At 36.5% G+C, this 12,584-nt stretch overlaps 1 protein-coding gene across 1 annotated transcript in view; it reads right to left on the minus strand.

The window, feature by feature from the left end:
• The window catches only part of LOC144965357 (uncharacterized), a 168,835-nt gene that overhangs the window by 127,416 nt on the left and 28,835 nt on the right, over nucleotides 1–12,584 (minus strand). Inside the window, exon 3 of the mRNA XM_078900608.1 lies at nucleotides 930–1,035. The gene's annotated coding sequence lies outside the window, so the exon portion shown is untranslated. The remainder of the gene's footprint in view (nucleotides 1–929; nucleotides 1,036–12,584) is intronic.

Consider the following 12,584-nt stretch of genomic DNA (forward strand, 5'->3'; position numbering starts at 1 on the left):
GACAAATGGGAATTGGTTCAAATAGGGAACAGATGTAGATTCCAAGAGCACACAGTCAGTGTACTTAGTTTGAGATCGCCTAAAAGTCTCATCCAGACACAAGCACATGTCCCCACTAAGAGGAATACACTCAAATGATTACAAATCCTATATAATACTTAAACAAAACATAAGACAGTGCATAAAAGAGAGATGATTTACAAGGAAAAAATATCATCTCCCAAAACTAACAATACATTTGACTGTTTCCCTCCCAGTTAGGGTATCCGACCAGGGCCAGGACAAAACTAAGTAATTTCATTCCAAGACAGACAGAAAGCATGTTGGAAAACAGACATAGTAGGGGGATAGAAGACACAGTATGTACCTCCCTGCCCACTATGGGAGGTCAGGAGCCCCACCCAGAGTAAATTACCTAAGCGCAAAGCATCAATATGCATATCCAATGGTGACTGTGTGGTAATTGAATCTAAGTTGTATCTTGGGTTGATCTATTGTTATTTATTATTTTAGTTTATTTTTGATTTATTCAAGAAAGGAAAAAACAACAACACATTTTGATCAATAAAATGTCTTGTCAAAAGGGTAGCAAGAAATTTTTAAAGCTCGTTTACATCTCAGATCCTGAGAATAATTCCGGCTCTATAGATAGTATGCGCTTGGCTAAGAAGCTCACAACATTGCCATTCGGAAATAAAACGGATAACACACACAAAACTATGTGTAACCTTGAACGTTTATAGTCTGGTTAATACAGTTTAGTGAGAATTACTCTTAAACTTGGATGGCAAAAAAAAAACAACAAAACAATAACATAGATCTGGGTGACGTCAACTTCGTTCTATCTATAGTCAACGAAATACAAATTGTAAACAAAAGGACAAACTGAATAAGAACTAAAGGGGTGTATGACCATCTAATATTCTTACCTGAGGGAAGGATCCGTCCAGTTAAATCCGAGAATAATTCATCTAGGGTATCCGTAAGGCTTTGCAATCAAATATTAAAATATCAATCCAGCAGATAATCAATTATCTGAAACCAAGAGCAAAGAGAGAAAAAATTGAAGATGGTCAGTTTAAAAATATGATTTACAAAGAACGCTTATAGAAATGTAAAAGAGCATTTGTAATAGCACAATATCCAGAAAACATGCTCAAGGCGCTTTAAAGGGGGATTCCTAGCCGTCAACAGCAGGTATCACAATATAGGACGAGACATGCATGACGCCGGTGAGTGTTAAGTGACTTTACCCTTTTTTTTTTAAAACAGAGACAACGCGGTTTACGGCCACCATTTTATGCTGAGTACGGTGAGAGAATGTGAGTAAAGAACCTGTTTCCAAGGACTCAACTGTGCGCCCTTCAGAGCGAGACTCGAACCCAAGACCTTCCGATCAGAAGGCGAGTGTCACATCCCTAGACCACATAGCCGCAGCGTATAATAGTTGTAGAAATAAAAGAATATTGGAATAATATTATAAGCATTGACGGGAGAGGGAGCTGATTAGCTGATAGATAGGGCAACGATGGCTCAATCGGAACTGGCAGTCGTGTGAATTACGTCAAAAAGAATCTACATCAACGCCAACCGCGACAGTTGGGACAATATCAAAATTAGCAATGGCTCTGGTCTTAAATTGCCATCTGAAATAAAACAGATCCGTCATGGACAGGGCTTCCCGACTGTGTGGATTCGGTCAATTTTCATTGATTTATATTTGTATGCACATATTATATAGAACGCACATCCATGGTCTGCTCAAATCACTCCAAAATATCTAATTTATTCCACCAGCAATCCACATTATTTCATACGGAAAATTCCAACTAACAATCCTACAATATCCGTCAAAGCCTATAGCAATGTACTCATTCACACTAGAATCTAGAGGGGTAATGTTGTGCAAAGGGCCTTACCCATGAATACATCACAGGAGGCGGAGTTAGTTATACAATCATTGACATCATTGGCTATCAGTGTTTTGAGATGGTATCTGGTAATCGATGCACTCAGAAGGGCTTGACCTTGTTATAAAACGAGGCACCATGCAACTTGGCCATCGCCGGTATATCGAAGCCACACGGCACTATATTATAATGAATATTACGCGCTAAAAGAACAGCTTTATTTGGATAAGACAAATAAAAACAAATATAAAAAGACAAATAAATGAATAAATAAATACTAAGCAGCAATTAATACTAATACTATCAATCTATACCAATCATAATTCAGACAAATATCAGGATGAGGAAATGAAACTGATCACTGGAGACATTTGTAAACAATAAAACAACTACTAAATATATTTAATTATGCTTCAACCCACCATGCCGGCGGTAAAGTAATGTGGAGTATTAGAAACTGATCTATTAAATATACATTTTAAAAAAGAATAGAGTTACACGAATCATCTTGGAGTTAAACACATTATCAATCTGGAATACATTATAAGATTGACAGAAATCATAGGATTAAAATAATGCAAAGATATTAGTGTAGTTTACCAGAGGATAAATATATCAGTGCTAAACCAATCATACACGAGTGTTGATCTGATTAACGGCGATCACAAAGAATTCGTAGATTGTGTGTTTATTTGTTTGCTTGTGGATTTTGTATGGAGAACTGTTTGGTTAAAAAAAATAATTCAAAAAGCAAAAGAGAAGAGTGGGTGGTAGAGAGAGAGAGAGAGAGAGAGAGAGAGAGAGAGAGAGAGAGAGCAGAGAGATAGAGAAAGATAGCAGAGAGAGGGAGAGAGAGAAAGAGAAATAGAGAGAGAGAGCATAGAGAAAGAGTGAGAGTGAGTGCATGAGAGGGGGGGGGGAGAGAGAGAGAGAGAGAGAGAGAGAGAGAGAGAGAGAGAGAGAGAGAGAGAGAGACAGACAGACACACACACAGAGAGAGAGAGAGAGAGAGAGAGAGAAAGAGAGAGAGAGAGAGAGAGAGAGAGAGAGAGAGAGAGATAGTTGGAATCAAAGAGCTGCTCGTCTATACACTATGTTTTACCATGCGAGAATCAAATGAGAGATTGTGCATCACTCATCATGTAGATTGGGGATAGCCATAATCATTAAATGATTGATTTTCTTGTGCAATGCTTATGTTTTGACATTACATTACCCCGCGGTTACAAACTTTTAACATGGAAGTAAACAAGTAGCGCATTTCTGTGGCGTTTCACCGAGTACAATTCCCAGTACTACCAACATCCAAGTATTTATTTTCACCTAAACTAAGCGGGGCGATGTTACTGAATCTCTTAAAAACTAAGGACACAAACTGGAGCCAGAGTAATGAGGTTACTGTCACCTACTAGGTCATTTGCAATGCTCAGGAGCGCACGACTCTGCTAGGTCACTTAAAATTATAATGCTCAGTACTGCTACGAGGGGAGACACGATCGGCGCTAAAAATGCACTGGTATAAGTATTCGTACACGACCTATATATATATATATATATATATATATATATATATATATATATATATATATATATATATATATATATATATATATATATATATATATATATATATACACACACACACAAATTGATTCATTTTGGTAGGCTGGAAAAGCATAATATCACAATAATTGCCAAATATAATCATGATGCTCACTTCCATAGTGTCTCGCTGATTTTTATAAAAACAAAAAAATTGTTTTATATTTAAATTTTGTTGTTGTTTTGGGGATTTTTGTTTGTTTGTTTGTTAATTTCAATTCCACTCGTTCTGAACACCGAGTGAAAATCAATACAATATTATAGCCGAGTACCAGCTAATACAAAAACGCGATGTCTGAAATAAATGATGGTTTTCACAGACTAGACGCCTCATCACTACCAATTTGTGGAGTTGTTTTTAGTTTGCTTTTTGTATTTTATTTTATTATTTTTTAAATATTTTTTGGGTATTGTTTTCAACGTGCCGACACAGTAAATTTTTGTAATGGTTTGATCTGAGAATATAAATATAAGTGGAAAAGAAAGATAACATGGACGTAAAGCAAGCATTTTCATTGCTTCGCCAATTCCATTGTTATTTGCTTTAAAACAACAGCATTTTGACAGACATTTTTAAAAAAGACATACAATTACACAGTCATAAAATATGAGGCTGTGGCAAAAGGTCGTTTCTGATCTGTGACGTTCGCCACAAAAACAATTCAATAATAAGCTTCTATTTGGAAAAACTACGGGAAAAAATCGTTTTTACCAGTTACCAACAGTTGAATAATGGAAAATAATAAACCAAGAGCTGACGATCTAACTACAATAAAATAGCAGAAATAGTTTCTCAAAGGTTCCAAAAAGAGCGGGCAGGGTATTAACGTTAACAACACTATTTCGACATAAAAAAAGAGCTTTAAATACTATAATTCTGATGCGAGCTTTTGGTTGATTTTTCATTATTTAACCCAGAGAAACGATTGGAATAGATATATATACATACATACATATATATATATATATATATATATATATATATATATATATATATATATATATATATATATATATATATATATGTATAGTCTTTCTTTTTTTAATAATACTGTAACGTGGATTATCGGTCAGCATCATATGACGACGATTACCACAATGGATGGACTATCAACTATTAATTTTCAATGTGATGGGTAGAATTCGCAGCTAAATATAGCGATGTGATGAATGACAGTATTATACTTTTCACAACCAAACTCGATTGTATGGCATCATAATAATATGCGTTATAGAAACTCGCATTAATCGATACCAATCTAACCATAATTTCGTTATGAATTTTCTGGAAGGTCAAAGCAACCACTTTATTTTCCAAGGGTGGCGACTGAATAGTATGAGTCCATGGAGGAAAAGAGAAATGATATCACATGACCTCCATGAATACAAGGTCACGCTTCCTAAATAAATAAATAAATAAATAAATAAATAAATAAATAAATAAATAAATAAATAAATAAATAAATAAATAAATAAACAATAAATAAATAAATAAATAAATAAATAAATAAATAAATAAATAAATAAATAAATAATACAATATGATGAAATAAAATAGTGTTTCTTGTAAGACTTGTAGGACAAATTATCATCTTCATGGCAGCTTCCACTGTGTGATTGTGATCTAATCAGGCCGCAAATTCATCGCCGCATTCGTGTACGGCCGCGAACCGCCCGGAAGCTTCGTCACAACGCAACGCTCTGTAGTTTCGGGCTCTTGACCACAACGGGTACATGTTGGACAGGTTTGAAAGTCCCCACCGATGAAGCGATACGGTGAGGCAGGATCTCGACTGGAGTTGATCCGCCGCCATCCGGTGTCTCCTCTTGCTGGTACAGAAGCCTGGCAAATTCTCTCCCAGTTTTGAGGAGTCTATGTCGCAGCCCCCTCAAGGGATTGAATTTGCCCAAACCGACTTCCATCCCGTATACGCAGGGTACCCGTCCTATCCGAAGTTTAATATACAATATGAATACTATGAATATTTAATATACAATATAAAGTATAATGAATAGTTCTAATTCTGTTTAACCGGCAAATCTGATTTCTTGCATTTCATTAAAATGCAGTTTCCCCCGATCTTCTACTCTCTCTCTCTCTCTCTCTCTCTCTCTCTCTCTCTCTCTCTCTCTCTCTCTCTCTCTCTCTCTCTCTCTCTCTCTTCTCCTACAACCAAAATGCAAGGGCCAGAAGTCGAAAAAAGTCAACATTTGAATGCTTATGTAGGATCAAAATAGTTGGTCCAAAATACGTACCTCAATGAAGCCATTTATAACGCAGGATTTTAGAAATGACATTTCGAATAAACAGCAGAGCCATCTAGCGTACTAAACCCTATTGAAAATTTTATTTTTATTATCATTTTTTTTTCAATTGTATCTATCTATTTATTCATGTAATTATTCATTCATCCATTTATCTATTGTTTGTATATATATTATTCATTTATTCATTATTTCTTCATTTATCTATTTACTTATGACTTATTTATACATTGTCAAGAAATAGGAAAGTGTAATGGTAACGAATGGTGAGATTAATATTATACAAAAAACATATATACAAAATACAGTTGATCATTTTACGCAATTAACTGATAGGATTGTATTATGATATTATGGCATTCATTTATAGCAGATACATGTCTAGATCTCTGTCAATATTGTTATTAAAGGATTTCGTTGAACCAGTTGTCATAAACAATAATAAAAAGATAAGCAAAGGTTACATCCGTTGTGTCATACATGCAGGTTTGATAACCCAAATTGTTTTGGGCTCATTGTTGTAATGGAAAAACTCTCAAACCAAAACAACATATTGTTCATTACGTCAATGTTACATCAGGCCCATAATTGCTTTCGGTTATCAGACCTGCTAGTATGCGCATATAGGTTACATCCATTCCAGTGGGCGGGGTAAAGGGGGGGGGGGGGGGTAGGGTGTGATCCCAAATAACAAAGGAATAATATGGCCACAGATCAAATATCCGGTGCAATATCAACAATTCAAAATACAAGCACACACGCGGAGAATCACATCATGGATGAGCGCAGTTAATGTACGGTATTGTGGTTTCCCTTTACTTACCATTCAATCATTGCAGCAACATAATTATCTCAACGATTTCTACTTGAAATCATCAGTCACAGCATTGCGCATGCGGTCTTCGACAAAAAACAAAACAAAAACAAAAAAAAACACAACAACAAAAAAACAAATTGCATATCACCATAATAATATGAAAACAAACATACGTCATATAAATCATTCCTCTTTGAATACACTGCGCAACGCACAAATGACGGTTTTATTTTTTTTAAAAATGAACAACTGCCTCTGATGGGCAAAAAGTCGTCTTTTTGGGATGAGATCTATGTGTACATACTTGCAGGTCTTAGAACCGAACACAATGATGGATTTGATTTAACATTGCTGTAATGGACAATATTTTGCGTTGGTTTGGCAGTATTTCCATTACAACAATGAGCCTTTAACAATGTGTTTTATCAGTCCACCTGCAATTAAGTACACGTTGATTGAGAACATAATAATAATAATAATTCCTCGTCAGCACAATCACACTGAAATCACATGACCATGTGAGTCAAAATCCGTAACGTATGAAAGATGAAGAGTGGTTTATTTTTTACATGCATCTTCAATATAATATCAGTGGCCAAAGCCACTTTGGATACCAAAAACGGAAAATAATGGAAAATTTAGCGATAAGACCGGAAAAGGGAAAGCCAACATCCCCATCCTGTTGTACAATTGGATTTAATTAAGAGGCTCGTGTAATTTAAGGTGAGGCAATCTAAAAACTGTAGTATTGTTTGCTGGGCGGTAACATTTAACAGATGTTCTCTGCAGCAAGGGGAAAAAAATCAAAACAAAACGAAAAAAAAAAAAAACACAAAACCTACCTCCCCCCCCCCCCCCAAAAAAACCACAAAAAACAACCCAAAAAAGCCAACCAAACAACAACAAAAAACACAAAAAAAAAAAACCAAAAAAAACTGCCAAACTCTGGTATATTTCTTTTTTTTTTTTCTTCAAATTTATGGCCAGAAAACTTACGTCTTAATATTGAAAAACTATGTTCAAAACGGAGACTTCAACTAATTTTAAGATCAGGTGTGAGACTTTTTGAACGAGTTGGAGGGTCATTTTAATCAATCATTTATTTCAAATAAAAGTCTTCTTGCCAAAATTAACAACAACAAAAAAGTGATCAATTAAATAGCGGTAAAATACTATGAGAATCACGTCAAGCCCCCGAATGCATTTTGCCTTGGTGATATTTCACAATGGTATCTTAATTGTCTTTAATAATATAATTTGTTCCTCTTTTTATGAGTTTGAATCAAGTGTCCCTTTAAAATCTGGGGGAGGGAGGCAAAATAAAGCATAATATTCATTCCAGACGAGTAAATTGACAATTGTGATATTTATTGTATTGAATTAAGTTACACAAAAATACACCATCGTCGTCATCATCATCATCATCATCATCATCATTATCAGAATTGTCGTCATTTACATCATCACAACAAAACCAAACCATCCATCAACAACCATCATCACACAATCACACCCAACAGCTACAATCCCTACCACCAACACCAACATCAGTATTACTTACAAAAACATCACCATCATCATCATAGGAATTATCATCATCATCATCATCATCATCATCATCATCATCATCATCATCATCATCATCATCATCATCATCATCATCATTATTATTATCACTCCCTTCAACACCACACTAATCATAACAATTACCAATATGGTCAACATGGTAATGATCATAGTGAAAATTACTCGAGTTCATTAGTGTTTAACAACCCTGACAAACTATAACCAAATTGACGAAAAAGCAATGAAAACCTAATGCATAAATGGTGGTGGTAGAGGGGGGAGGTGATAAAATTTAAACGGACAAATGCTCGATTGCTTGCTACCCTTTGAATAGGACACTAATTATTGCAATGTACTTTCTGCTAGATCTAACAGACCCAGGAAACCAATCACTGGTAGGTGAACCGGGAAGGGGGGGGGGGGGGGGGGGGGGGGGGTAGTCAGAAGAAGAAAAAAAATCTCGTCTGAACCCGGGATTGATCAATGTAACTTGCGTAAGAGGCGAGTACTCTACCAATTGAGCTACCTGGGCCATATTTATAGGGTATCATTAACATAAAGATTCAGCATTGAGTGAATCCAAATCAATGAAAACAATGAAATGCCCGATTACACCACTCATCCCATTTGAAATACCGTCAAATTGCCAATAACCTAGTTTCAACCAGGACATTAATTGGACGCATTTCCATTTTTTTACCAACCTATTTCACAGTGCTAGTTTCGCTAAATCTGTTTGTCATCGTTTTATCTGATTGATTTTCTTTTCTTTTCCTCTCTCTCTCTCTCTCTCTCTCTCTCTCTCTCTCTCTCTCTCTCTCTCTCTCTCTCTCTCTAACTCTCTCTCTATCTATCTCTCTCTCACTGACTCACTCACTCTTCTCTCTCTCTCTCTCTCTCTCTCTCTATCTCTCTCTCTCTAACTCTCTCTCTATCTATCTCTCTCTCTCACTGACTCACTCACTCTTCTCTCTCTCTCTCTCTCTCTCTCTCTCTCTCTCTCTCTCTCTGTCTCTCTCTCGTAAACGCCTATAATCATCTCTTTTCTCTAGAATGTAGCCTCCATCTGTCTACAGTGTTATGCTAGAGATGCATGACCGACTCACTGTGTGTTCAGACGAAAACAAAAAGTAATCCATTATTTAGTGGAACAAAGTCCATGGAGCAAGACATTGGTTGCTTGCCTTTGGATATATTTCTGGTCTTTAAAAGAAGAACTTTCAGCCAATTGCTGAAGGATGCAAAGACGGCCTACATAAAAATAAGTAGTCCTTCAGAGCCATCAGGCCCATGGAACTGGAGTTAATCACGGACACTAGCGATTGCTTGCTACCCTTTGGATAGGATCTTAGTCTATCGCAAAGCACTTTCCGCCAATTCTAACAGACCAGCTACCCAATCACTGCTGGATGGAGAGGGGGGGGGGGGGGGGTCCAAAAAAACAAAACAAACTCGACTGCACCCGGGACCTTTGCTTGTGAAGCAAGTGCTCTATCCCAGAGTCCCTACTAAAAATTGTCATTACAAGCTGGATTCGGAACATGTCATTTGGATGCAAGTAGAGTTTCTCTGTCGTTTAAACGACAGGGCCCCAATGTGATTTGACAGCTGAAGTTAAAATCAAAACGCAGTGCGAACAATAATTACCGATTATTCTATGAGCACTGACAATAGTCTCTCTCCCCTCTCTCTCTCTCTCTCTCTCTCTCTCTCTCTCTCTCTCTCTCTCTCTCTCTCTCTCTCTCTCTTCTCTCTCTATCGGTCTGCCTCAATCTATCTGTCAGTCTCTGTTTGGTTGTTATATATATCTCTATTAAATCTATCTATCTCTCCTCCCCCCCCCCCCCCTTCTCTCTCTTTCTCTCCACACATATGTGCACAAAGTATTTTCCCCGTATACACGAACACAAGCACACGTACTCACATAAAGATGCAGAGAGAAAGAGAGAAGGGGGGGGGGTGAGAGAAAAGGAGATAGAGAGAGAGAGAGAGAGAGAGAGAGAGAGAGAGAGAGAGAGAGAGAGAGAGAGAGAGAGAGAGAGAAAAGAGATATTTACGCTCAAGAAAGTCAATACAATTACACCTTATCAGCAGTTCCCTGTCGTTTCCGTCGTCCCAATCACCAATACGGAATAGAATGACTCATATAATCTGAGAAGATAATACTATAAAGTAGACGCGTATGACTTATCATTGGCGGTGTTGTTGGAAGACAAAATAAGATACGTAATGACAATGTAGCACCCTGCTAGAGGTGGCTAATCACATAATAGAACACAGAAATCGTTAAGTCGACGACAACTCATCGCCTAGCCAGGAAAAAAGCAAGCATCAACAGAAACAGAAACACATGCATGCATACATCGATCCATCCATCTATACATCGATCCATACATACATACATACATACATACATACATACATACATACATACATACATACATACATACATACATACATACAGACACACATACATAAATACATACATACATACATACATACATACATACATACATACATACATACATACATACATACATACATACATACATACATACATACATACATACATACATACATACATACATACATACATACATACATACATTCATATACTAAAACAAAAAGTAAGAGAGCCGGAGAGAGAGAGAGAGAGAGAGAGAGAGAGAGAGAGAGAGAGAGAGAGAGAGAGAGAGAGAGAGAGAGAGAGAGAGAGAGAGAGATTATTTTTCAATAAAAGGAAAAGAAAAACGTCACCAAAGTAGCCTATATAATAATATTATGATTGGGTCGTTCCAACCACACAAACCATTACATCGTTTGCATAACAAAGGATATAAACACGAACTGCTTGTTTTTACTCCATTTACTCCAAAGCCCGACTCAGACAATAATAAAGGTGTGCGACTTATCGATTTCGTGAGCTAATATTACAAGAACATTAGAGAGTCGTATTGTATTGTTTTGTTTTGTTTTTGAAACTGAACGTTTATCGTAGTGTTAATGTCCAAATCCGCATAGTACTTTGTCTTTAACAACTGCCGTACTCTGGAAAGACGTGTATTTAAAAATTTGGCCAGACAACTCGTACTTTAAATTTTGATCGATTTAAATGACCCTAATCTTGTCAAAAACGCATCATTGCGAGGTCCCAGGTTTCAGAGTTTTTTTTATTGTTTTTGATTTTTTTTTTGTTGTTGCCAAAATGAGGGTCATTTAAATCGATCGATATTTGAACGACGAGTTTCTGGCCATTTAAAAAAATTCGTGTCTTTCCAGAGTACAGCAATTAACTGGTTAAAAGCCAAGTGATTTAAAGCAGTTAGTGATTGGATGGGTGATAATGACAACGAGCACTGCCCACGTCGTTTTATCCATAGGAAAGGCATTTATTTATAACATTAAGACAATACCTTCTTTGATTGAGAAAGTTGTCCTTTAGAGCCTTCAGACCAGCCGGAAGTTATCCCGGTTTCCACAGCGTGAAACGGACAGTGGCAATTGCTTGCTACCCTTTGGATAGGACACTGGTCTATCGCAAAGTTATTTTCACTAGATCTAACAGATTAGCTACCCAGTCATTGCTGGGTGGACAAGAGGGTCAGAAAAAAATCTCCACCTCGATCATTATTGGTGTAGTCTGCTTTTGCTAGTGCGCGCACGTGCACGTATGTCTGTGTGTTTGTGTGTGTGTGTGTGTGAGAGAGAGAGAGTGTGTGTTTAGGCGTGTGTGTGTTTGTGTGTGAGAGACAGACGGGAGAGAGAAAGTCATAGAGAGAGAGAGAGAGTCAGAGAGAGAGAGAGAGAGAGAGAGAGAGAGAGAGAGAGAGAGAGAGAGAGAGAGAGAGAGAGAATCCAACCAAAAGAAAAACAAACTGATTGATACATAACATCTATCAAACATCTAAATTATTATTTAACCTATAAATTCATGAATAATTTTCTGATTATTAGAAGCAGACCACACACACACACACACACACACACACACACACATATATATATATATATATATATATATATATATGTGTGTGTGTGTGTGTGTGTGTAACTTGTTTGATTGATACATTAATCTATTCATCTATTTTCATGTATTCACTCTCTCGCTCATTTGTTCCTTTATCTAGTTAATTTTCTTATCAATATCTTTAATCATTGTTTGTTTATTAATTAATTAATTTATTTATTCATTGATCTGTTTAAGGCAAAACGTGCATTTACTCTCTTTTCACAGAGCGCGTGACTATATTCTAGAATAGACGACATCTCTTTCGGTAGTCAAAATATATCAGGCTGGAATCAAGACGACCTGGGCAATTCATACCAAAAATAAACAGATAAAATGTCATATATAGAGTTATTCTGTCCTATCCCAACTGAGATAAAGGTTTGTAAACACAGATTATTATGTAGACTACTGGGAT

Source organism: Berghia stephanieae, chromosome 2 (genome assembly GCF_034508935.2).
Source record: "Berghia stephanieae isolate SIO BIC M18660-M18661 chromosome 2, UCSD_Bste_1.3, whole genome shotgun sequence".
Classification (NCBI taxonomy): domain Eukaryota; kingdom Metazoa; phylum Mollusca; class Gastropoda; order Nudibranchia; family Aeolidiidae; genus Berghia; species Berghia stephanieae.